At 43.7% G+C, this 26,259-nt stretch overlaps 1 protein-coding gene, 1 long non-coding RNA gene and 1 pseudogene across 7 annotated transcripts in view; 2 read left to right on the top strand and 1 right to left on the bottom strand.

Annotated features, from left to right (window-relative positions):
* The window catches only part of LOC105477048 (collagen and calcium binding EGF domains 1), a 288,584-nt gene that overhangs the window by 116,844 nt on the left and 145,481 nt on the right, over positions 1–26,259 (top strand). The gene's annotated exons all lie outside the window — the stretch shown is intronic.
* Positions 1–26,259, top strand: part of LOC139360005 (uncharacterized) — a 98,037-nt gene that overhangs the window by 47,332 nt on the left and 24,446 nt on the right. The gene's annotated exons all lie outside the window — the stretch shown is intronic.
* On the bottom strand, positions 8,017–9,439 carry LOC105477045 (alcohol dehydrogenase class-3 pseudogene; annotated as a pseudogene).

Raw genomic sequence — 26,259 nt, forward strand, 5'->3', positions numbered from 1 at the left:
CATTTGGGTGCAGTCGTTCTCAGTAGGGAGGTGGGGGCTTTGGGCAATATCTGAGACATTTTTGGTTGTCACAACTATAATAAATGCTACTAACATTTAGTAGGTGGATACCAGGAATTCTGCTAATCATCCTACAGTGCTTAGAACAGCCTTTCCAACTCCCCAGCGAGGAAGTATCTGGCCCCAACGTAAGTAATACAGAAGTAGAGAATGGTGTGGTTGGTGTATTTGGAGAAACCGGAAAGCCCCCTTTTATTCCTCTTTTCCTTAGGTTACTGAAAATGTTAGGAACTGTGAGCTATTTCTAAGCATTGGAAGATGAGAATGTGCTTTATTACCCAGTGAATCTGGGCATTTCCAAACTGGGGTCTGTTAGTTACCCTTGGGCATAGCTCCTATTCCTAGTATCCAATATCTGTTTTTTGGGGTTTTTTGGGGGGAGGTGGGGTGGGGGAGTATCTCACTCTGTTGCCAGGCTGGAGTGCAGTGCTGCGATCTCGGCTCACTGAGATTCTCACCTCCCAGGTTCAAGCCATTCTCCTGCCTCAGCCTCCCGGGTAGCTGGGATTACAGGCATGCACCACCACACCCAGCTGATTTTTGTATTTTTAGTAGAGATGGGGTTTCACCATGTTGGCCAGGATGGTCTTGAACTCCTGACCTCATGATCCGCCTACCTCCGAAGGGGCTTTTCTTTTCAAGAGAACCAAGGCCATATGAGTGGGAGTGCCTTGAACATTTTCAACAAGAATAAAACTCTGTTTAGTTTACATTTCTCCTGTCAACGTATATTCTACTCAGCTTTCCCTCCGTGTCAAGCAGTATGAAAAGCTGTCACTTCAGTTTCAGATGTGTTGGCAACTGATGCTCAAGTTAAAGGGAAGTAATCAAAGGAAGCAGCACAGAGCTCTGGTGCCTCTCCTCATCCGCAGGAGAGATGGCTTCTAATGGAAAGCACACAGAGGTGGATTAAAGTCACAAGCCAGGCCCCCTAGTGTGGCCAGCATGTCATGGCCCCTTCAGCGTTCTCTAGTTACCCACAGATGTGTGGCATCAACATGCGGGCTAGACTTCTTCTTCCACAGGAATTTTTCCCCTTTTATTTTGTTTTGTAAAATTTTGACTTTATGTAAAATGTTGGAAGCGAGCAAACCGTCTCATGGAAAAAAGCAAGAACTGGGTCAGGATCCCCCACCCGCGTCCAGACACCAGCTCCTACTTTGGGCAAGTTGCTTTACATTTTGGGGACTCCCTTGCCTGATATCAGAATAAGAATGTTGTACTAGATTATTCCCAAGATTATCCAACCCTAAGACTTTCTATTCTGATCCCTGAATATCTGAGACAGGTCTCAGTTAATTTAGAAAGTGTGTTTTGCCAAGGTTGAGGACGCGTGCCCATGATACAGCCTCAGGAGGTCCTAACGACACGTACCCAAGGTGGTCAGAGCATAATTTGGTTTTCTACATTTTGGGGGGACATGCGACATCAATCAGCGTATGCAACATGAACATTGGTTCAGTCTGGAAAAGGCGGGACACCTCGAAGTGAAGGTGGGACAACTTGAAGCAGGGAGGGGGCTTCCAGGTTATAGGTAGATAAGAGGCAAATAGTTGCATTATTTTGAATTTCTGATTAGCGTCTCCAAAGGAGGCGATCAGATATGTGTTTATCTCAGCAGAGGGGTGACTTTAAATAGAACAAGAGGCAGGTTTGCCCTGAGCAGTTCCCAGCTTAAATTTTCCCTTTAGCTTAGTAATTGGGGGCCCCAATATTTTCCTTTCATACTATAATAGAACAACAACTGCCTTTACCTTCTTAGACCCAAAGTTTTCCCTCTTTGGCTTTCATAGAAGATCCATCCTATTCGAATCAGATGTGATTTGCTTTTCTCAAAGTATGGAAAAGAGGAGCTTCAGGATGATTCATTCTTAACGCTGTTCTTCAGACCCAGAGGCATCTTTCTTTTCATGCGCTCAGCAACAGCAGTTGTTCTGGGGGCAAAGGTGGTGGCTCAGTATGTTCCAGGTGTGCTCTGTCTCATCAGGTCAGCATGTGCCATAAAGTAATTAGAAATCCTGGGGCAAGGAATTGAATGCTGCTGTTGAGGGACAGTCCAGGACAGATCACAGGGACAGAAGCACTAACGCAATAAGAGTCTAACATTCTGTTCTGTTGGCAGGCTCCAGGCGGGTGGCTGCCACCATAGAGCATGTAGGGACTGCCAAGGGTCCTCTGGAATTGTGTGTTATCTAAGGTGGAACCATTGTCATGAATGTGGACAAATGCATTATCTAATAAAATTTGATTAAAATTGTCCTTGGTTGGAACCAAAATAATGATAGTAGTTTCCAATCTTAGCTGTACATTGAAAAGCTTTTTAAGTGCCCAATGCTTAGGTGACATACCAGGACCTCTGAATGAGAATCTCTGGGTCTCTGGGGCTGGGACATAGGAATCTGTTTTTTTGTTTGTTTGTTCGTTTTGGGGTTTTTTTTTGTTTTTTTTTTTTTTTTAAAGATCCCCGTGTGATTCTAGTGGTCAGCTGAGATTGAGAGTAGCTATTCTTAGGAAATGTTTATCAGGCGCATGATCCACGTCCTGTCTGCACATACATGGAACTGTGAATTGTTGCTTGTTTCATCTTCCTGCAGTATTTCTTTTGTTTTCCCAGCTAGTTTTAGCAAATCTAGAGGCAAATAGGTGCATTTATCAAATACACAATTATAGAAGTTGTCAAAAAAGATAACTAACCTGTCAAGGCTTTGTTGAGGGGATTCCTGAGTTTTAAGAGAAGTTGGATAAGAAATCCTCTAGTATTCTGAGGGCCCAAAACTCAGTGATTTAGACTTCAATGGGGCCGAAATCTGTCTTTAAGCCAGTAATATGTCAAACATCTCTTTGTACTGTGACTTTTATGTCTTTACACTTTTTTCTGATAAAAAGAAGTATCTTTTTAAAAAAAAAAAAAAATTATAAGTCCTGGGACACACGTGTGCAGGACGTGCAGGTTTGTTACATAGGTATACACGTGCCATGGTGGTTTGCTGCACCCATCAACTCGTTATCTACATTAGGTATTTCTCCTAATGCTATCCCTCCCCTAGCCACTCTCTGTCTTCACGGGCCCTGGTGTGTGATATTCCCCTCCCTGTGTCCATGTGTTCTCATTGTTCAACTCCCACTTATAAGTGAGAACATGAAGTGTTTGGTTTTCTGTTCCTGTGTTAGTTTGCTGAGAATGATGGTTTCCAGCTTCATCCATGTCCCTGCAAAGGACATGAACTCATCCTTTTTTATGGCTGCATAGTATTCTATGGTGTACATGTGCCACATTTTGTTTATCCAGTCTGTCATTGATGGGCATTTGGGTTGGTTCCAAGTCTTTGCTATTGTGAACAGTGCTGTGATAAACACATGTGTGCATGTGTCTTTATAGCAGAATGATTTGTAATCCTATGGATATATACCCAGTAATGGGATTGCCGGGTCAAATGGTATTTCTGGTTCTAGATCCTTGAGGAATCACCACACTATCTTCCACAATGGTTGAACTAATTTACACTCCCACCAACAGTGTAAAAGCATTTCTATTTCTCCACATCCTCTCCAGCATCTGTTTCCTGACTTTTTAATGATCGCCATTCTAACTGGTATGAGATGATATCTCAGTGTGGTTTTGATTTGCATTTCTGTAATGACCAGTGATGATGAGCTTTTTCTCATGTTTGTTGGCTGCATAAATATCTTCTTTTGAGAAGTGTCTGTTCATATCCTTTGCCCACTTTTTGATGGGGTTGTTTTTTTCTTGTAAATTTGTTTAAGTTCCTTGTAGATTCTGGATATTAGCCCTTTGTCAAAAGGATAGATTGCAAAACTTTTTTCCCATTCTGTAGGTTGCCTGTTCACTCTGATGATAGTTTCTTTTGCTGTGCAGAAGCTCTTTGGTTTAATCAGATACCATTTGTCAATTTTGGCTTTTGCTGCCATTGCTTTTGGTGTTTTAGTCATGAAGTTTTTGCCCATGTCTATGTCCTGGATGGTATTGCTTAAATTTTCTTCTAGAGTTTTTATGGTTTTAGGCCTTACGAAGAACAAGCACCTTCTATTGAGCTATTTTCGCTCTGTAGATTGGCTTTCCTTTGTGACTAATTCACTTTGGTCAATCTATGTTATTGATTTTTTTTCTCTGTTTACATCTGTTCAAAATTTCATACAGTAACGCTATAACTACCTCGTTTGTTGAACCAATAATACACATGGGGTGTGTGCCTATGTACAGGCATAGATTTGTCTTTTATATCTCTGCTCATTTATTCATGGATACATATGGAATTGATTCTTAAGAATCCACAAATTCTTATTAACACCTCTTTCTACTGGCAGACAAATTTGAGCATATTTTCATCAAATGTGATCTCAAATGTCTGGGGTAGACTTCATCATTCAGCTTAAGAAACTGGGGAATAGCAGAAGTGCCATCAATCGGGGCAGCTTAAGCTAGTCCCTGTGTCTTTCCAGGGGGCTTTCCTTTTATTAAATTAATCTTCAAACCTCCTCTGCACTGCCACACTTGGTTTTTGTTGGAGAGAAAATCAACTCCAGCTGGAACTGCTGCCTGGAGACTTAGAGCAGCCTCTGAGGTTGAGCTGCCATCTGGTGACCCTGCAAACGCTTTTCTCCCTAAGTTCACATTGGCCCCAAGCATGTGTTCAATGCTCAGCCTTTTCTCTCTCAAACTTCACCATCCCTTTCCCATTTTCTTCTAGATCCAGGACAGCTAAACACTCTCAGAAACACACCCACCACAAACACTTCTGCATCTCCACAAACACAAGTTCACATGAGGACCCTTCGGAGAAGGAAATAAAGTATTGGATTTCTTTTATGTGCCAGCCAGCTGGCCTTTAGCTTAGTATCAGGTTTTCTTTTGGTCCTGAGCATATAGGCATATCTGTGTCTAGAGTCAAGTTCAGAGAAAGAAGAGATTAGGGAGGAGTCAGAAAAAAATCTCTTTCAGGTAGGCAAAACCCACTATGCAGACTTGCTGGTATTCTCACTTCAAAAGACAGCAAGCAGATCTTTAGGGAAAGGCACAATCTGAGCGAGACATGCATGGATTCCAAACAAATGGATGCATTTCAGCTCCTCTTTGTTTCTGAAGTCATTTGTTTGGCACCAAGACAGAAGCGTTGGAGGGTGCGGCAGGTTGGCAGAGCAAGTAGACAGGGCGTGGCTGGGTAAAGAAACCACGTGCAAGCCTCACTCACAGCTCACCGTTGTGGGGGAGGCAGCAAAGCAATTTAATTCCACATTTAGTCACAATCAAAGGCAGAAAGGGGCAGCTTTTAGTCTTATGCCTTTGTTCACTACAGCTTTGCCCCAGTCATAAACGCCTAGGTTTTTCACAAGTCTTAGACATTGTTCCCATTTAACATTGATATTTCTACTAAAGCTTTTTGTTGACACAAATATTTACAGACTTGAATATTTTTCTGAATGTCAAGTATAATGAGCTACTTTAAAAACAGCCATCTGAATGGTACAGCCATTTCGGAAAACAGTAGCATTCTCTTACGAAGTTCAAGTGACCTGGCAGCTCTGTTCTTGAGTACCCAAGTGAAACGAAAACTTTTGTTCACACACACTCACAAAACTTGTATGCAAATATTTATAGCAGCTTTACTTGTAACCTCCAAAACCTGGAAACAAGCCGATTGCCTTTCATGTGTGTGTTGTGGTACATCCACAACATGAACACTAACTCGGCAATAAAAAGGAACATAAACTCATGAATGGATCTTAAATGCAAGAACATGAATGGATCTTAAATGCATGATGCCAAGTAAAAAAGACCAAATACAAAAAGAGTAGAAACTACCGTATGATTCCACTTATGTGGAATTCTTACAAAGGAAAAATTAGAGAATAGCAGTCAGTGTTTGCCTGGGGCTGGAGGGGAAGGGATTAACTAAAGGGACATGTGGGGTTAGGGTGATGTTCTGTTTCTAGATTGTGATGGTAGTTACTGGCTGTATACTTATCGATTCCAGCGGAACTCCATCTATGTGAAATTGGTGAGGTGGGAGGGGCTTTTACCCATTATGACCTGCTCTGGGCATGAGAATTGTAGCTGCCAATGTGGATTATGACCAGTCTTCCAGATGATTACCTCTAGCTACCGCAACTTAGGACCGTATCAATGATGGTCAAAGGATTGGTTAAGAAAGACTGAAGAAAGACTGCATGAAATGAGAACTTTGCAGCGAACTTAAGCATAATATTCACAAGACTCTACAAGGGTCAACTGGTCTTTATTCTCTTTCTCCTCTCTCTCAAATTCTGCCATCCTTTGTCAGCATTGATCATATTGTGTTAGTCTGTATTACATATTAATTTCTAGTATCTGACTATAATTTGAACATTTTCAGTCTGAGGACACTTCTATTAAAATATCTCATCATGATTCCTCTAGGTTTGTCCCGAATGCTGGCTGGCAGCTTTGTGGATAACCTGGAAGAGTGCACTTTCCCCTTGACCTTGCTCTGCTCTTTCAGCTTTTGCCCTGTGATCTGCACCTGGTGCAGTCTGCCTCCTTGCATGTTTTGCATGAATTCTGTGGCAGGTAGGGGTGTGGATTAGTTTGCTAGGGCTGCCATTAAGAAGTGCCACCAACTGGGTGGCTCATAGAGGAGAGATTTATTGTCTCGTAGTTCTAGAGGTTGAAGTCTGAGATCAAGGCATCAGCAGAGTTGGTTCCTTCTGAGGACTGCATGGAAGATTCTGTTCCAAGTCTGTCCCCCACCTTCTGCGGGTTTGCTAGCCATCTCTGGTGTTCCTTGGTGTGCAGGAGAATCACCCCAATCTCTGCCTTTATCCTCACGTGGTGTTTTCCCCGTGTGTGTGTCTCTACATCCAAATTTCCCCCTTTTTATGCGGATGGGATTAGAGACCCACCCTTCTTCAGTATGACCTCGTCTTACTAATTACATCTGCAACAACCCTACTTTTCAAATGTCACATTCTGAGGTCCTGAGGGTTAGGACTTCCACATGGATGCATTTTAGAGGGACATGATTCAACCCATAACAGTGTGTGCTAATTCTTTTTAACAGGAGGAAGAGTCATCTACCTAGAGGTATAAGCTGAAGTCTGTCCTCACCCCAGGCAAACACATGGATGCCACAAGACCTATGTAACAAAGCTAAACACCTTGCCAGGCTACAGTGTGACAGAGAATATCCCTGCAAATCTGCTTCATGAAAGTTACATTAGCCAGCACATTTTTTATTTCAACTTTCTTCCTCAAAAATAGAGTATAGAGTTTGAAGTTATATTTTTGTGGAATATATGTGTAGAGTTAAGATGAAATAACTGGGAGGAAGTTTGTGAAATCAGTTCGCGGTTTTGACCCAATTTATAACGAGCCATGTTAGGGCAATGTAATTTCTACTACAGTGTTGTAGATACAGACCCCGTTTCTCTAATATACCACATTGGCCTTTCATTTCCTGTAAGTGTGGTTTATTAAGTAAGATGTTTTATGATACAACTGTGAGCTTATATTTCACATCTTCAGTTTCTTTCAACTAAATTATTGGAAGTTCTAAACTAAAGATACTTTTTAGACAACTAATCATATTATAAATTCTTCAAAAACATTGCATTGTGGTCAGTTGCAGAATCACTGTGTCTAATCTAGACTCGCTGAAAAAGCCATCTAACATTATTATAATCAGATCGCATGGGAGGCACTAGTATGAACCAGTGATGCCTAAACTCTGAATTATGTCAGGAGTTACTGGTCCCTTGGGTGTAGACTTTTTTAGTCCCAGCTGCTGTTCCATTTGCGCCTCGTAGCACAGATAGAACGTGTCCTATTTGAAATGAGGGAAAAACTGAAGAACCAGAAGAGCATTTAGAATGGTAATTATTTTGAAGATTTTGACAGTTCATTCATTTAGCAAAAATATATTTAATACCTATTACATGAAACTATTTTATTTTTTTTCCACACAAACGCAGAAATTACTTTTATTATGTTAAAATATTCCTTAATGAGCTAGCAATTATTTATGTGGAGGAGAGTCCGGAAAACAGGTTCATGACTGAATTATCCTTGTCCTTGATTATATTCATGAATTACAAATATCACACTATTCTCTGGAGTAGCTGTGAAGCTCTATGAGGCTGTGAGGTTAGAGGAGCTTCTCCCTGCCTGTTAAGCTGCTCCCATCGCATCACAAAAGGATGGACATTATTTTTCTCTTTTGAATTAAATCTTTACAACAGTTCGAATGCTCTTTCCAGAATGCATCAGTTCAAAGGCTTTGTTATTTTCATCAAAAGACAGATTGTGAGTCACAAATTCATCAACTTTTATCTTTTTGGACATATATTCAGACACCAACTTTGGGACACTTTCAACACTCTTCCATCCTCCAAAGGCAGTGCCTTTCCATGTGCTACCTGTTACCAGCTGGAATGGACGAGTGGCAATTTCTTCACCTGAAGCAGCTACTCCAACCACCACGCTGACGCCCCAGCCCTTGTGACACGCCTCAAGTGCTGCTCTCATGACCTTCACATTACCAATACATTCAAAGGAATAGTCTACTCCTCCATCAGTCATCTCAATGAGCACTTCCTGGATGGGTTTACTAAAATCCTGGGGGTTAATACATTCAGTGGCTTCAAACTCTTTGGCCCTTGCAAATTTATCTTTATTGATGTCCACACCAATGATCCGGGATGCACCAGCCACTTTGCAGCCCATGATAACTGCCAGTCCAACTCCTCCCAGGCCAAAGACCGCACAAACAGAGCCAGGCTCCACCTTGGCAGTGTTCACAGCAGCACCATAACCAGTTGAAATGCCACAACCTAGAAGGCAGACTTTATCCAAAGGTGCTAAAGGATCTATTTTAGCAACAGAGATATCAGCCACAACTGTGTATTCAGAAAATGTGCTGGTTCCCATGTAATGCAAAATTGTCTTTCCTTTGCAAGTAAATCTGCTGGTACCATCTGGCATTAATCCTTTCCCTTGAGTGACTCTTATCTTCTGGCAAAGGTTAGTTTTATGATTTAGACAAAATTTGCATTCTCCACACTGTGGGATGTAAAGTGGGATGACAGTGTCACCCGCCTTCAGTTTAGTAACTCCCTCGCCAACACTTTCCACAATTCCAGCACCTTCATGTCCCAAGATCACTGGAAAACAGCCCTCAGGCTCAGCTCCGCTTAGGGTATAGGCATCGGTGTGGCAAACTGCAGTGGCAGTGATCTTGATTCGAACTTCATGAGCCTTTGGGGGTGCCACCTCTATCTCCTCTATGGAGAGAGGCTTTCCAGCCTCCCAAGCAACTGCAGCCTTGCACTTGATAACCTGGTTCGCCATGTCCACGGGTTTTGGTCAGCACCCAGTGCGGATATTCGGACTGGGCTGCGCGGCGACGGCGGCGTGGGCGTGGCGAGCCATGAAACTATTTTAAAAATCAACATTTCCTGTCCTTGAGATTCTCCTGATGAAATGGGAAAGCTAGCTATGTAAATAGATGAATCATTTAATATACCAAATGGAATCATGGAAGCATAGGTTAAGTTCTGTAGGATTCTGGATGTTTAAGGCAGTGACTCTAACTTGTAGTAGTAATAGCACAGCAGTATCTCCATTTTCTACTTGTGAAGGTGTGGGCAGTAGGATTTAAGATAATTCTTGTAAGTTCCTTGATTTTTTTTTTTTTCTCTGCACTTTTAACCAAGTTATTTCAACTAAAGTGGTGAGAAAAGAGTAGTGCGAATGTCTTGGAGACTTTGGGTTAAACATTAGGGTTGGGGACTGTATATTGGTCAGGGGTCCTCAGAGAAACAGAACCAACAAGATATCTAGAAAGAGAAGTTTATTTTAAGAAATTGGCTCACACAGTTGGTGGTGCTTCGTAAGTTGAAACAGAGGGTAAGCTGGAGATTGAGGTAAGTTGAAACAGAGGGTAAGCTGGAGATTGAGGTAAGAGCTGATGTTGCAGTCTTGAGTCTGAAGACTGGAAACAGGCAGATTTTGTGTTACCATCTGAAGATAGGAGTTTTTCTCCAGTAAGCCTCAGTGTTTGCTCTTAAGGTCTTCAACTGATTGGATGAGGCCTATCATATATATATTTTTTAGACAGAGTCTTGCTCTGTTGCCCAGGCTGGAGTGCAGAATCCTGGCTCACTGCAGCCTTTGCCTCCCATGTTCAAGCAATTCTGGTGCCTCAGCTTCCTGAGTAGCTAGGACTACAGGTGCATACCACCATGCCTGGCTTATTTTCGTACTTTGAGGAGAGACAGAGTTTCACTATGTTGGCCTGGCTGGTCTTGGAACTCCTGGCCTCAAGTGATCCACCCGCCTTGGTATCCCAAAGTTCAGGGATTACAGGTGTGAGCCACTGTGCCCAGCCCTGTCCACATTATTAAAGGCCGTATACTTTACTCAAAGTCTACTGATACTGGATGTTTGTCACATCTTCAAATATCTTTACAGCAACACTTAGACTAATGTTAGTCCAAACAACTGGACACCTTGGTCTAATCAGATTGACACATAAACTAAAACCATCTTAGGGGCACACACATGTGTACTCTTTAATGTCTTCAAGATACTGCCCTCTCAATGAAGCACAAATGTTCTGAGAAGTTGTAGTTTATTCTTGCGAAAATGGTCCTGGGATTCAGTTTCAGCTGCCTGCCCTCTGAAAGCTGTCCCTGCCTCCCTATTAAGCAAACATATCTATATTTGCTAAACTTTGAAAGTGAATAAGGTTAATCAACCAGTAGAAATTATCCTGACTGATTTATGTATTTTGACATTTCTCATAAAGCAGATTTTTTGAACAATGTGATATAAAGCTGTGATAGAGGATATTAAGAAGGAAAACTATTATCTAGTGATTTTCTTCCTTGAAGTATTTCATTTGGAAGCATGATCAAATCAATCTCTGGTAAAGTCTACATTGTGCCATTTCACATGGTTTTAATTATGTTACAAAAAAAACCCATATGATATTCTAGAATCTCAAAAAATCGATCTGTAATAACAGGAAATCCAGGACCTTTTTTATTTAGTCTCTTTATAACAACAATTGGTTCCAGCTTCACAAGGCAAGGGGGAAAAAACCCATAAAATTTGTGACAGCTACAATAATAGCTGTCTTGGCTCCATTAAACTCAAAAGCAAGCTGACTGAGGGATTGATTTGATACTACAAGACATTTTGAAAAACTATGCGTTCACTCACTGTCATGGGCTTCAGGGTTTATTTCGTTTCATGCTCAGTAACTACAAAAATGCCAGCAAATGTCAAGTAAAAAATTCTTTTCATTTTTGTTTTCTTCCCTAGATACCATGTCTGCCAAAACAACCACAACAAAAACCCATTTTGGTGTCAATCTTTGATCATTCTGAAAAGGATGTGTAGGCCGTTCCTAGGTTTCTCCAGAGATTAAAAACTAGACTAGAATTTCCAGTAGTCTAAAGGGTGAACTGTGTCTAAACAACATTTGCCACCAACTCTTATTAAAATCCAGATCGATGAGCCCCACCCCTAGAGTTTCAGTAGGTCTTGGGTGAGGCCTGAGAACTTGCATTTCTAATTCCAAAGTAGGGATCATACTTTGAGAGAATGACTCTTCTGTATGTATGAGATAAAACATATTAGGAGATTAAATTAACCCCATTATATGCCCTCCATATATGTACAGATTTTCCATTTCATTCATGTTTATTCATTTATTCATTTTAGTATTTAATGGGACTACTATAAGGATACATTTTTTAAAATCACTATTATCAAAGACCTTAAGATCTAATTTTTTTTAAAGCAAGAAGAAGCACATAAGGAAAAGTTACATAATAATGTAAAGCAATAATATATGATTACTTGCCAAATGCTTCAGCCTTTCCTGATGCCATTAGCAAGCTGACTTCTGAAAGGAGCTGAGTTAATTCTGGCTTGCTCTACTGTTGACCCAAAAAAGGAGCACATTTCACTCCTAGGGACTGACTGCTATTATACTCAAAAGTGGGAGGGTGAATTTCTGGCTGAACTCATGTTACAGCTCAGCAGTGGACTTATTCTTGTGATGGAGCATGAAATTGAAGCAATATGGCTCCCAGCTGAAGGACCAGCTTTGTGGGATTCAGGCCCAGGGCACTGCTAGGGGACCATGTGAATGACAGAGGCTCTGATGTCTCGATTTTCATCCTGGTTGGTGGGCAGCCTAGGGGACGTCCGGCTCTCCTGGAGCCAGTGTGCTGGGATTCCGCTCTGATTCCCTGGCTCAGCAGCAGTTCTGCCCTTTGTCCTTTCTGAAAACCTCGCACACAGAGCAATTTAATATCACGTTAATGAGCTGCCTGAAATCCCTGGGAGGTCCTGCCCCACACCCGCCAGCACATCTCCAAGGATGACTTCCCTTTCATTTTCTGGGAGGTCACTGCCCTGGCAATGTTGCAGAAAACTCTGCTTCCCCTCACTGTGATCTCAGGGATCCTGGTAACTAGTCTTGCTCATAGCTGTCTGGAGCTTACGTCAAATCCAAGAGAGTGTACGCAAAGTCTCTCAGAATCCAGAAGTGTTAGAGCCAGCAGACCAGAGACAGGCACAGTATCCTTAGACTTCATTGATGGCCCTCATCAAAAACTGGTGGCTGACTAGCTTAAGTACGGGCGTTGAGGCCTGGCTTTCAAAGCCCCTCCCCACAGAGCAAATGGTCTGAGGGTGACCCCACTTGACCTCACTAAATGTTTTGTTTCTCTTTTGTGTGGATTCATGTTCCCTAGCACCACCTTAATGTTCCTTTCCCTTGTGAGTTGTGCTTGATGGCAGCATTGGTCATGGCATGCAGCTTCCTATTTGTTATTCATATCAGAGTGATCCAGCAGAAATTCCCTCTCCCAGGCTAGATCTAAGCTCCTAAAGGAAATGAGTATTCTTTACCCTTTGCTGTTTCCCACCACATCTAACACAGTGTGGAGCATGTGTTCAGGAAGAGCTTGTCAAATGACAGGCAAATGAAGAGTAACAGATCTTCAAAAGTAGAAAATGCCTTTGATTATTCTGTTTAAGAACGAGAGAAAGAAGTTGTAGCATCTGGCATTATCTGGGTAGTGATACCTGCCTAAGAAAAGGGAGCTGAGGCAGGTGCAGTGGTTCACTCCTCTAATCCCAGTGTTTTGGAAGGCCCAGGCAGGAGGATCACTTGAGGCCAGGAGTTTAAGACCAGCCTGAGTAACAGAGTAAGACCCCATCTCTACAAAAACAAAATTAGCCTAGGCATGGTAGTGCGCACCTATAGTCTCAGCTACTTAGGAAGCTGAGGTGGGAGGATCGCTTGAACCTGGGAGTTTGAAACTGCAGTGGGCTATGATTGATTGAGCTGCTGTACTCTAGCCTGAGCCACAGAGCAAGACCCTGTCTCTCTTTTTTTTTAAAGTCCAGAGCGGGGAGGTGAATTGCTAAAAATAACATCTGTGTTCAACATTGTGTAAATAAAAACTTGGGCTTTGTGCCTCATTTTGACTTTAATTTACTAGATGTGTTATTTCAGCTACTTCCTCTTTGACATTCTGTTTTCTTATCTGTAAATTGGGAATTTTATCTAGCTTGCAGTGCTATTGCAGAAATTAAAGGAATTGATGAATAGATGCAAAAGATAAATCAACTAATAGATAGTTCATGCCTTCTGAAATCTAATAGGTGCTCAAAATATCTGTTTTGATTACCAGATGTACCATTTTTAGGACAGACTGCTAGTAAAATTGGCATCAGGTGAAGTAACAGATTTAGAGGGGGTCTTGGGTTTCCGGCAGGCTGGTACAATAAAGTGCTTAATACCTTCTTAATGGACCAGAGCCAACCCAGCCCTTATGAGACAGATGCTACAGCTTTCTAGATTGGGTTGCTGGAGGGAGAGCCAGGCTTGCTGGGGAGCCACTCAGGTAAGGAGAATTGTTTGAATAAAAGGAGAGAGTGGAATCGAACATCGTTCGGAGATAACCCAAGATGCACCCCTCTGCAGAGAGGAAACGGAAGTAGGTTTAAGAGTGGAAACAGCCTGTGAACAGAGACGGTCCATGAATGTAGTGAGTGAGAGCACACTCAGGCAGGACTAGGGTGGAGGTGGCAGGTGGGAGGTTTAGTTAGCAAGATGTCCCTGGATGGAGAGAACTCATGGCCTGCCCATGTCCTTTATGTGTGAATCAGCTTTCTGTGGCACTGCAGCCTACCACAGTGGTAAGCACGCTGTTCACTCTCACAGATGGGCAGAGGTGTCCAAGTGACCACCTGCAGGGCTCACCATGGCTCAATGCACTCCCTTCTGAGAAGCTGAGGCCAGCACTTGGGGAAGGAGACACATGCCCGTCTGATGAAATTCAGCTGGACTGGGCCGCCTTCAGAATGCACTGTTTTTGGTCTGTGCAGGTGAACTGAGCAGATGTAGCCTGTCTTCTGAAAGGCTAGCTCCAAGTTGCTTTAGTTTAGCCATCTTCTCCTTAGGTCTCATGATCAAGAAAGGCAGTAATCAGAAGGCTTATGTTATTAGAGAGTCTCTTGAAACCTTGCTAAGTAGAAAAGTAAATAGTTCATTGATTTCTTCTTGGAGGCCACATGGAAAAAGGTGCTCAGAAGTCTGTTCATCAATACTCTGTGCTAGCTCCTTTTGAGAAGTCTTGGAGAGAAATAAAACCAAGTGCTTTCAGTCACATCTGTACTAAACTTCCCACTCACCTCTCTGGCTGTCCTGGTCCATTTACATGGTCTGTGCAGTAGCTAGTCACCATTTACACGGTCTGTGCAGTAGCTAGTCACTGAATAGAGCACAGGTAGGGATTGTGGGTTATCTTCTTATAAAGCACATGAGTAGCTTGTGAGAAGACAGCACTGTTACAACAGGGCAGAACCTCACATTCTGCCAAAAAAAAAAAAAAAAATTGGGCCTCTTATTTCTGCCAGATAATTTGAGATATCAAGACTTGGAGACATTCGGGTTTGGAAAGTGCCGGAAGAACCCCTGTAGAAACCCACTTTTGCCCTGAAAAGGATTCTCCTAACTGTGGTTCTCTCTATATGAATTCAGACTTAAAAAAAATAGAAAAAGAATGGCTACCACAGCGACTTCTAAAAATCTATGAGCAAGAAGAAAGTTCAAAAACAAATGAATAAAATTTTAAAATAGAACAATTTAAAGATGCCATTAGGAAAGGGATGGATGCTTCTGTATGTGATATGTGTCTGCTGATAAAACCTGGAAGGAGTTGTTGGGTCTGCTTTAAATCTGCATGTTGTTGGCAATGACTTTCATGCACGATAATCTTTATCCCAGTTAGTAACAGAGCAGTGTGGTGGTGGTAGTGAGCAAAGTCACGTAGTTGGCAAGTCTTGAATAGAGTTTCAGACAATTTAGGCAGAGCATAGGATTTCATCAGCCCTGGAAATGACACACAGAAGGGGTGTCAGTGACCAGCAGAGCATGGGTCACTGATAGAATTGCTACATTAAAACTTGGGTTGCAGCGTGGGATGGGTCTTGAGGTGGAGTCAAGGAAAAAGCATGACTGCAATCATTTGCTTCCCATCACTGTCTGCTGGATTTCCTCATTAGCTAACTTAGGCACACAAGCAAGAAATGTCTAATGAAATAGAGCAGATAAAAGAAAATGCGGCCAGGCGCAGTGGCTCATGCCTGTAATCCCAACACTTTGGTAGGCCAAGGCAGGTGGATCACCTGAGGTCAGGAGTTTGAGACCAGCCTGGCCAACATGGCAAAACCCCATCTCTACTAAAAATACAAAAAATTAGCTGGGTATGGTGGCGGGTGCCTGTAATCCCAGCTACTTGGGAGGCTGAAGCAGGAGAATCACTTGAACCTAGGAAGCAGAGGTTACAGTGAGCCGAGATCACGCCACTGCACTCCAGCCTTGGCAACAAGAGCAAAACTCCATCTCAAAAAAAAAAAAAGAGAAAGAAAATGCGTTTATAAACCTCTTTCAATAAATCCGGAACATCATGACAAGAGGAGACCTTAGAAATCACCTAATCCTTTCACCTCTTTGCTTACAGATAGAGGGGAAATAATCTGCAGAATGATTTGTGGTCCTAACATGGTAGCTTTATGAGGCTTGTCCTTTAAAAAGAATTCTATATAGTTTATCTTAATTGTTCATTTCACCCTGACTTTCATCTTTGTTCTCTCTAAATGTCTTATGAGGCTTTAGATATTTTTTTGGTAGCTAAACATTCGAGGAAGCAGCTATCCTTTTTTTTCTTGGAGGCTGGGGCAGCAGTGGGGCGGGGTGTGGAATAAAAGAGAGAGTGGTGATAGCATTTAAGAAGCAAATGTTAGCCAGCTGCAATGTCAGTGGTAGTATTTCTTAATAGCAGGATTTAGGGACTTTATTAATATGTTCAGATAAGATTAGCGGCATTTGCAAACATGATCTTTGGCAATCTACACCAGAACAGAACAGCTCAGTTCCTTTCTCAAGACAGTTGAGCACTTCTTTCCTACTTTATCAGTGCCTTTTCCAAACAAATGCCTAAAGAGCATGTGTTAAGGATAAATCTGGCGATTTAAAGTTACAGTTGTTTCATGTCATGGTACTTCCATCATCTTAGGTTGACTTTTAATTTTTTTTTATTTTTCCTTCCATTTTATAGCTTTTCTAAAGATAGTTTTAATTAGGGTGAGTGGTAGATTGTGCATATGAGCCTATTAAGCAAGCCTGTTTCATATTGTTTCCCTGCTGGAAATTTTCTCTCAAAGATGGTCGCAAGAGACAAGTGACTGACCCAGGGACTTTATTTAAATAATGAAAATGGATATGTTATGAATGGCCCTGGAAGAGACATTGTGTGCCACTCTGTGGGTGGAAAGAAAATGATACTGTGGTGAAATGATGTGGAAACCATGCATCTGATTGATTTGCTGACCTGCTGCCTGCAGGGCACCCTAGTTTAGCCACGGTTGCTGTTGCAGTGTGTGTCCTGGGTATTTCACTCTCAGTTACCAGATATGGTTTTTCCTTATTCACTGTTCTGTCATGCAAGATAATAGAGCCTACTGCAGTGGGCTTTAACACTGCCTTTTGGGTCTCCAAGGTCAGAGGTAGTGACTTAGGATCTTTGGCAATGCATTTGGGGGCAGGGGAGTTCAAGAGCCCTGAAGTAGCCTGAAAAGATGCACCTTAGACTGTTTTATGCATTAGGTTGAGTTTTGCATTCGATTTTCTTTGGGGAAAAAAAAGCTTTAAAACCCAGCAGTGTGTTTGAGAAGAGAACAGGCTGTTTATCTATACCATTCTGGAAAAAAACAAAACAAAACCAGTGACAACCCATCTTCCCTCTTAGCTGCAGGGTCTGGGATTTTGCACAGTGCCTGTTGCTTAAAAGGGCCCTGTGCTTAGTTTAATGCTTTGCTGTCGCCATCTTGAAAATTCTTAATTTTTTAAATGAGTTGTCCCACAGGTTCATCTTGCACTGGGCCAGGCAAATTACAAAGCTGGTCCTAATTCTAAGATCAGGCATGGTGTGCAATAGGCCTCAGCGGGGCCTGGTGTGGGGCCGGGCTGTAGAGAGTGAGTTATGGACACTGTGGCCCAGACTGCCCCTCGCACCTGATTACCCAGCCCGAATGACAGCTCTTTGTCTACCTCCTACCACATCTTTCTTGCTGTGGACCCAACACAGCCCTTGGCAGCCCTTCTCTGATGCTCTTCATTGAGGACCAGATCTTGTTCCCCAGTCCTGTACCATTGGCTGGAACAAAACACTTCCTAGAACTCTGACAGCCTTCATCTGACTAAACCCCAGCCCTGGCCGTTCTCTTTTCTACTTCTCTCCCTCCCCTACCTACCTACATTTTTGACACTCAGAGTTAACCAAGAAGACCACAAGCATGACAAACTCCAGAGTGGACTCCTAGTGCTCCCCTGAAGGGTGGCCCTTGCCTCTGCCTGACTGTTCTCCCCTATGCTCCCTTCTTTCTTTCCCCTGCAGGGGCTTGTGTTAAATAAGCCCATCATGAGCAAGGGAACAAGGCTGACTACTTGGCTCTGTTGCAGTGATCATGCTGGATTTTCCAAGCCATCATGTTTATGGCTTTTAGCTGAGATTCATGTGACTGATACTTGAACTTATACTTTGCAGTCCCCCTGTTGATGGCCTTTAAATCCCTCCTAGATCTATTCTTTGTGTTTTACTTCTACCACCATGGACCAAGGCCAGGCTGTCAATCACTTTGACCTCACATTAGCCTTTCTCAATGGTCTTCAGTTTCTCCTCTCCCCAGCCAACCTCATATGGCTTCAGTGTTCATGGCCTTCATTCTAGCTGCGGTATTTGAACACACCCTCTGTCCAGGAGACTGTGCCAGGTGCTATGGAAGACACAGATGTTCACGCAAATCCCAAAGACTTCATAATATAGTTGGTAAGATCAGTGAAATACAAGCCAGTTAGTAATAGACACTTTCTGAAGGGTACAAAGGAAATACTGAAGACATTGTCATATATTTAGGTTGTTTCTAGTTTTCTCATTAGATATACTAGTATAGAACTGGTTTAATGACCATGATCTAGTCATATGATGAAATAACATGCAGCTATATGTACTGATAGCGGAAAATATTCAATATATACAAAGTAAAAACAGAATGTGTATGTGTGTGTGTGTATATATATATAAAACTCATTTTGTGATCTCATTTATATAATTAGTACATAGGAAGTATAAAGTTGAGAGAATTATGTCAAATGGTGATTGTCTGGATAGGATTAAAGAGGAATTTACCCTTCATTCTTTATGTATTTCTATAAAATTTGAGTTTTGTGTAACTTTGTATTACACTTATAAATGAAACATTTTCAAAAGGAAAGTTTTAGAGTTAAGAGGAAATCAGGCTTTAAACTGCTGATAGTTATAAAGATTGTCTTTATGTGGCTCCCAGAGTCAGATTGCCCTGGGAAGAATGTCTTACCATCTCAGGCTTGTCCTGCTTCTGCTGTTCACACACCTCTACTTAGGCAGCCTTCTGGAACTTTCTACTCAGCATAGGTTCATCACTCCAGGTGGTTATTCTCACGTCTATGCTGCTGTTCATGCTAGTCTCCCTTCCTGAGAAACCTCCCCTCCTCCACTTCACTTATTCAAGCCCACTGCTCATCACATTCCTTGCCCCAGCTTGCCCAGCCAATGCCATTTCCCCTCTAAACATCGAGGTACCCATGATTTGGGGTTATGATCACAAACAACTCTGGTACATTTGTGGAAATGTTGCACATGTTTTACTGACTTGTCAATCCTAAGTTCCTTTGTTGGGAAGAACTGGCTTCTGATAATCTTTTATGTCCTCAGTGACATGAGAATTCTGTGTTGCTAGTAGGCATTCAACAAAGACTTGGTGACTGGAACCATAGCCCTGGTGCGGGGCTTCCAGGCGTCCACTGAAGCTGATCCACATATACCGGCAGGGTCCTTGCCCTGTGGGGTCTAGTGCTTCTCAGCCTCTGGTGCCCTTTGAGCCTGCCTGAGGAGGCCCACAGCCAAAATCAAATAGTGATGTTATTTTCCTGATTCACAGGAAAAAAAAAATGGCCGAATTATTACTTCAGTTTTTCTATAATTTTGTAAATACCCTGGATGCTTGCTACTGATTGTCTGCTTCCAAATGTTGGCCAGATGGCCAAATGAATGCACAAGTAGCAAACAAATATTATTTTAAAAAACGAAGAACAGCTGATTGTGCTTATTTTTAGCAGATTAGTTCTCGCCTTCCCTCCAACCCCCATCCACATATATTCTAACAAGCAGAGTTGGGGTTTTATATTGGAAACAACATTGCATCTTGTGTCTCTTGCTCAGTCCATGCCTGGACCTGCACCTTTACATCTCCAGTTGCCATTTGATGTTCTGGGCACCTCACCCACCTGGTGGGGTTGAAAGGGTTGCATTGCTCTCTTCTGTCACCCTAGTCTAATCATGGATACATATTTCGTCAGAGAAGAAAAATACATAATCTCATAAACGTGCCAACCGTCTTATTTCTGTTTTCGGCTTAAGCAATCCATGACTTATATGGAAGACTCCTTTCCCTGAACACTATCACTCAAACTGGGAACCGAGAGAACTGAAACAAATAAGAGATTGAAACCTCTAAGGCGGCCTGGCCACAGGCTCAGCAATGGCACGGAGGACATAGAGACACGTGTGGCCACAACATGTGAGGGAGGCTTTCCACACCCCCTGCGTGAAGGCCACTGAATTAGGGACAGCTGAGTGCTCAGGGAGCTTTCAGTGACCCCACATGAGGGGGTGTGCCAGTAGCTCATGAGGTACTCTTGACCTCAGCCAGAGCTAGGATGGGCCAGGGAGTAACAGGTAACAAACGTGTACTGTGGATGAGAAAAACACCTGGATTCTGGACAGAGCATACGCATGTGCACATCCCCTCAAAGTAACTTGGTTAGAAAGCAGGTTTATTATTGAAAAGATCAGGGGACTGTCATGGAGATGGAGTATAAGAAATCAATTCCCGTGTGAATTGTAACTCATCAGGCAGGCCCACATTACATCCATTTCTCCATCTCTCTGGAGCCACAAGGTGTGTTGTCTCTGCCTCTCTCTCTACAGCTGGTTGATTTTCTAGTCTCTGAAGTGTATCAGTTTGTCCATGGTGGGAGAGGATTACCCTCCTCTTTAATTCTGATTTCACATTGCTCAATTTCTTAGTTAATAGTCTAAAAAGGTAGATTGTGATTGGTTCCTGGCTTACCAATGGATTTGTTTTCCTGTGGGTCAGGTGTTCATGCCTAGCCAGTCAGCTTGTGTGTTTGCATGTGTGTATATACACACACATGAAAGACCATACTAAAAGGACTAAGGGAGGTAGTGGATTGTTGATAGAATTTCACGGTTTTAACCTTAACTTTATGTGTAAGTATTATTTAAAGCAGTAAATAAATAACTCAAGTTTACAAATCATGACCTTGGCTTAAACCTAGACCTATCTTCTCTGCCTATATACACTTGTTAGATCTGGGGGTCCAGATCCAGCCCATGCTGAAGGCCGAGGGGAGAGGGTGGGTGAGCAGAAAGAACACTGGGGGCAGGGCAGTAGGCAGGTAAACATGATTTTATTCAGCAGCAGCTCTCTTCAACAGCTTTTTCAAACTAGCTTTCTCAGCAGCAGCTTACTCTTACACCATCCACCCTGTCTCGGCTGCTTGAGCCAGCCGCCCTCACACACAGCTGCACAGCCAACTCTCCCTTGCCTTCAGGGTCAGCAGCTTAACTCTTTCTCTGGGCATGAGCAAGCCAAGCGGTGTCCTTGCTCCCTCCTGTCGGTCTTGCAGATGTACCTTACATTCCACTCTCTCTTACTCTGGGCGCTAGCGTGCCCGCCATGCAAAACCATGTTGAGCTGAGCCAAGCCAAGCCCCAAGAGCACCTGTACAGTGTCAGCAGGGCAGTTATACCTTTTACAGACAATAGTGGCATAGGGCCAAGGGATGGCCTTCTGGTGTATGGCTACATGGGTGTGATAACAAGTGGAGTTATATGCCTGCGCTCTAAACTCACTGAGTCCCTCTGGCCGAATGTCTGCCTTGGTCTATTCCTTGACCAAAGTACGTCCATGTAACTTACACTCCACCCCCTAGGCTGAGGGAGACATAGGGTTTGGACACACAGGTTTGATACACAGGTTTGGCATACAGGCCTGACATAATTTTGGGCACGCAGGCCCAATACATACACATAGGCTTGGCACATAAGCCTGACACATAAGTTTTGGGCACACGGGCCCAATACATACATAAGCTTTTGGGCACGCAGGCCCATTACATACATTAGCTTTGATAAACTGCCCAGCTATTGGCACAGATTACCGTAGGAGTTACCCTTTTGGTGACTGTCATTTACACTGCCCTGAGTTTAGCTCATTAGCTACTCTGTTTACACTTGGTTTTAAACCATACGGTGTCAGTACTAGGCTGGACTGCAGCAGCTGACCCATCTGTGCACCATGTCCCATTAGGAAAGGGGGGACACTCTTCCTAACGGTGAGGACTCAGGGTCTAGGAGTGCCTTAGGCCCCGTGGCCTTATCTTGCATTAGGACTACAAGTTTCAAGACTTTTTGTAACTCTGCTGCTAAGGGACTTGTACTTAGTGTACTTCGATGCTCTAAGTAGGTGCCCCGCTTCACTGAAGTGGATGTCTGTGCCATCCCTGTCCAGGGAGTTGTTACCCATGAACACACCCATCCTGCTATTGGGTAAGTCATCCACATGACAACTGTAACCTGTCCTGCCACACTCTTATGAGCCTGAAGGGCCACATATGCAGTTACTAACTGCTTTTCCAGTCCAGGGGATGGTTACCCATGAACACACCCTGCTTTTGTTTTTGTTTTGTAGGTCTTTTTTTTTTTTTTTTTAAGTTCTGGGATACATGGGTAGATGGTGCAGATGTGTTACATAGGTATACATGTGCCATGGTGGTTTGCTGCACCCATCAACCCATCATGTAGGTTTTAAGCCCTGCATGCATTAGGTATTTGTCCTAATGCTCTCCCTCCCCTTGCCTCCCACCCCCCAACAGGCCCCGGTGTGTGATGTTCCCCTCCCTGTGTCCACGTGTTCTTATTGTTCAACTCCCACTTCTGAGTGAGAACATGCAGTGTTTAGTTTCCTGTTCCTGTGTTAGTTTGCTGAGAATGATGCTAACTGCCTTTTTATTAAGGAATGCTGGAGCTCAGCTCCCTTCCATAGCTGGAATCAAAAGCCTATGGGTGTACTTAGGCACCCCATGCACTGCAATAGACCCTAGCCAAAACCATCTGTGGTCACATGGACATCCACTTCAAATGGGCATCCCTGGCTAACTACCCATAGGGCTTGTGCCTGCTATATAGTCTGTTTGGCTACCAGAAAGGCTCTTCCTGCCTTGTCATCCCAACTCCCAGGCAAGAGGGGCACTGCTGCTTCTAAACCTGCAAGAGAATCAGAGGTTAGCATAACATCAGTAAGACTATGACATATGATAGGGCTATGCGTATAGCCCTGCAGCAACACTGTGAAAGTCCATTGTCACCCTCCCATGAAGGCAAACTATTCCTGGCTCTCTGTGGACGGTCCCAGTGCCATCGTCCAGTGGCCCATCAAGCCCATAGCAGACAGTACAGCTGCCAAGCCGTGTAAAACATCCACCCCCAGAATATCTTCAGGCATGGGAGAGGCATACACAGTGCATAAGCAGAGGACCAAATGGCTGATGCCAAGACACACAGACAGGTTTCATTCCACTGACTGGCCTTCATAGGCATTAATAAATGCAGCTCTGCCCAGAAACTTACCTGGGTTCAGGGACCAGTAGATTGCCAAGTTCACATGTGGCCTTTGGTTGTTTGGAGTCCCCCAAGCCACACACCTTGGCCAGTTCTCTTATTAAACAGAAAAGGCTTTACACTTCCGCCAACTGTAGCAGATACTCTTTAAACCAGAATGCTTGGGCGGGACTGGGTTGTGCAGCAATGTCCTTCTTCCGAATGACTTGCACTAACTCTGTACATGACTGCCGGCATTACTTGCTTAACTTCCGCAACTTAGCGGGGGCACAGGCACCATAGGAAGTATGCTCCACCACAGTAGGGGGCTTCTGGGCCCACCTGTGGGGCCCAACAGCTGCTCATGCTCTATTTTCTAACAGATCACTGGGTGAGCCTGCAACAGAAGTTCTTCCTCCTCCCTGCGCTGCATCCTGCAGGGACTGGACATGCACTTCACGCAGTGCAGTCAGAAACACCCATCCAATTCTGCCAGTAAAGGTAGCGTCTTGGTGCTGTGCACTTCCAGATGCTTCAGCGCCATCTCCACACTTGCAGGAGACACATCTACTGCCTCCCATGTTTCCACTGGGGCTCATTCAAGCAGCACCACTGCCGCTGAGTACAATAGCTCATGCTGCAGCCACACAGCCGACCTGGGAGTCCTCAGGACTGAAGACCCACTCACCTCATCCCATCCTCATCGCCAGTTGTCAGATCCCAGGGTCCAGGTCCAGCCCATGCTGAAGTCTGAGGAGAGTGGGTGGATGAGCAGAAAGAACACTTAGGGGACCGTAGGCAGGTGAAACATGATCTTATTCTGCAGGAGCTCTCTTCAACATCTTTCTCATCACCAGCTTACTCTCACACTGTCCACCCTCTCTTGGCTGCTTGAGCTGGCCACCCCCATGCACAGCTGTGCAACCGGCTCTCCCTTGCCTTCAGGGTCAGCAGCTTAACTCTTTTTCTGGGCACAAGCGAGCTAAGCTGTATCCTGGCTCCCTCCTGTCCATTTGCAAGATGGACAGCTTTGGTGCTCTCATTCTCTGGGCACCAGCATGCCCACCATGTCAAATCATACTGAGCCAAGCAGAGCCCCAAGAGCCCCTGTACAGCATCAGCAGGTTAGTTATACCTTTTACAGACAATAGTGGCGTAGGGCCAAGGGATGACCTTCCCATGTTGTGGCTGCATGGCTGTGATAACAGGTGGAGCTATATGCCTGCACTGTAAACTTACTGAGTCACTCTGGCCAGACGTCTGCCTCGGCCTATTCCTTGACCAGAGTACATCCGTGTACCTTACAGTACTCCACAGACTTAAGCATTCATGAGTGAATCTGAAAGCTGTCGTAATCTAGTCTCTGCATTCTTTGACTTTCAATTTTTTGTGCAGCTGAATAGCATTGTCCAAGGAGTCCTGTTCTTCTGAAGTCACACTTTCAACAACCTCAACTAACTGCAAAACTGTCAGTACTCAGAAGACTGCTGAATTGAGAGAAACTGTGTTCATGCTTTATTTCAAAGTGGACTTCAGTTTCTGTGTAAAAGTATGTTTCCTGATTCCGTAAGCCAGGTGATCTTGCTTTACTTCAACTAGCAAATTGCGAATGGTGTTAAGAAAGGGACCTTGCCAATCCCTTAGAAAGGAGACATAAGATATACCTGAGTCATCAAATAGAAAGCAGTCTTCAGTTTCACCTCCAGGGAGTTTTGGCGGTTTCTCTTCCCCACACTTAGGGTCTTTTGTCTTTGAAATGCAGGAGTGGTCATGACAGTGACATGATCATCAAAAGCAAGAAAACTTTATATCCACGCATAGTTTAATAAAGGTATTGTTACCGGTGGAGGGTCTTGACTATGTGTGGTCCAGGTTCTTGGTGTTTTGAACGAAGAATTGGACAAAATGCACAAAGCAATGAAAGAATGAGACAGCAAAACCATAGGTTTATTGAAACGAAAGTACACTCCACAGAGTGGGAGCAGGCTCATGCAAGTGGCTCCAGCACTGGTGACAGAATTTTCTGGGGTTTAAATCCCCCCTAGAAGTTTCCTATTGGTTACTTGGTTATACACTATGTAAATGAAGTAGTGGTCTGTGGTCAATCAGTGGCTGAAGTGAAGTTGAAAAGTTACTACACCCTTTGCAAACATCTGACTGGTTGCAGGAGGGGACCAATCAGAGGTACTTTCTATTTCTCATCTGCAACACAATGGAAAGCAGGGAATTGCAAAGGGAGTAGCCACTGATCCTTTTGTTACTTGGGTAAGGAGAGGTGGGGTTTTCCTTTTGACTCAGTTCTAGGAAGTCAGTGCGAATCAGCCTTAAGTTCCCTGCCTCAATTTGTGTATCAGTTAGGGAATCAGAATGTGTATCAGTTAGGGAATCAGACAAGCAGAAACTGAGTGGTGAGGGATCCTCACGCAGTTGTGGGTGCCGACCCTCAAATCAGCAGGGCTGGTATTTGGAGAAGAAAGATGGACTCACAGTGGGGAAAATCAAGGATGAGTTCAAATCTGGAGGATAAGCTAGTATCCATGTCAGTCTCCCAGAGGCTCTAGGCCTCAGACTTCCACATTGCCTGTGACATGCAGGGGAGGCTGGAGTCCTCTGCTGGGAGCTTCACATGCTGGCCTGGGATGCAGAGAAGTTGAGGAGCTCAGTGGGAGTTAGAGACACTGGGGCCCAGCTGCTGGCCTGTGAGCTGCACCTGGTGCCCTACACTGACCTTGAGAGTGTGCAAACCTGGCTGCTGCTGTCTATCATCTTCCAAATCACCCACAAGATACCCCTGGTGGCCAGCACTAATGTGAAACATGGCAGGGCTGGGAATGCTGAGAAATACAGTTCCAGCTTAGCTGGGCTGATGCAGCACAAATGCAGCAGAGTTTGAAAATGTAT

The sequence above is a fragment of the Macaca nemestrina genome, chromosome 19, assembly GCF_043159975.1.
Source record: "Macaca nemestrina isolate mMacNem1 chromosome 19, mMacNem.hap1, whole genome shotgun sequence".
Taxonomy (NCBI): domain Eukaryota; kingdom Metazoa; phylum Chordata; class Mammalia; order Primates; family Cercopithecidae; genus Macaca; species Macaca nemestrina.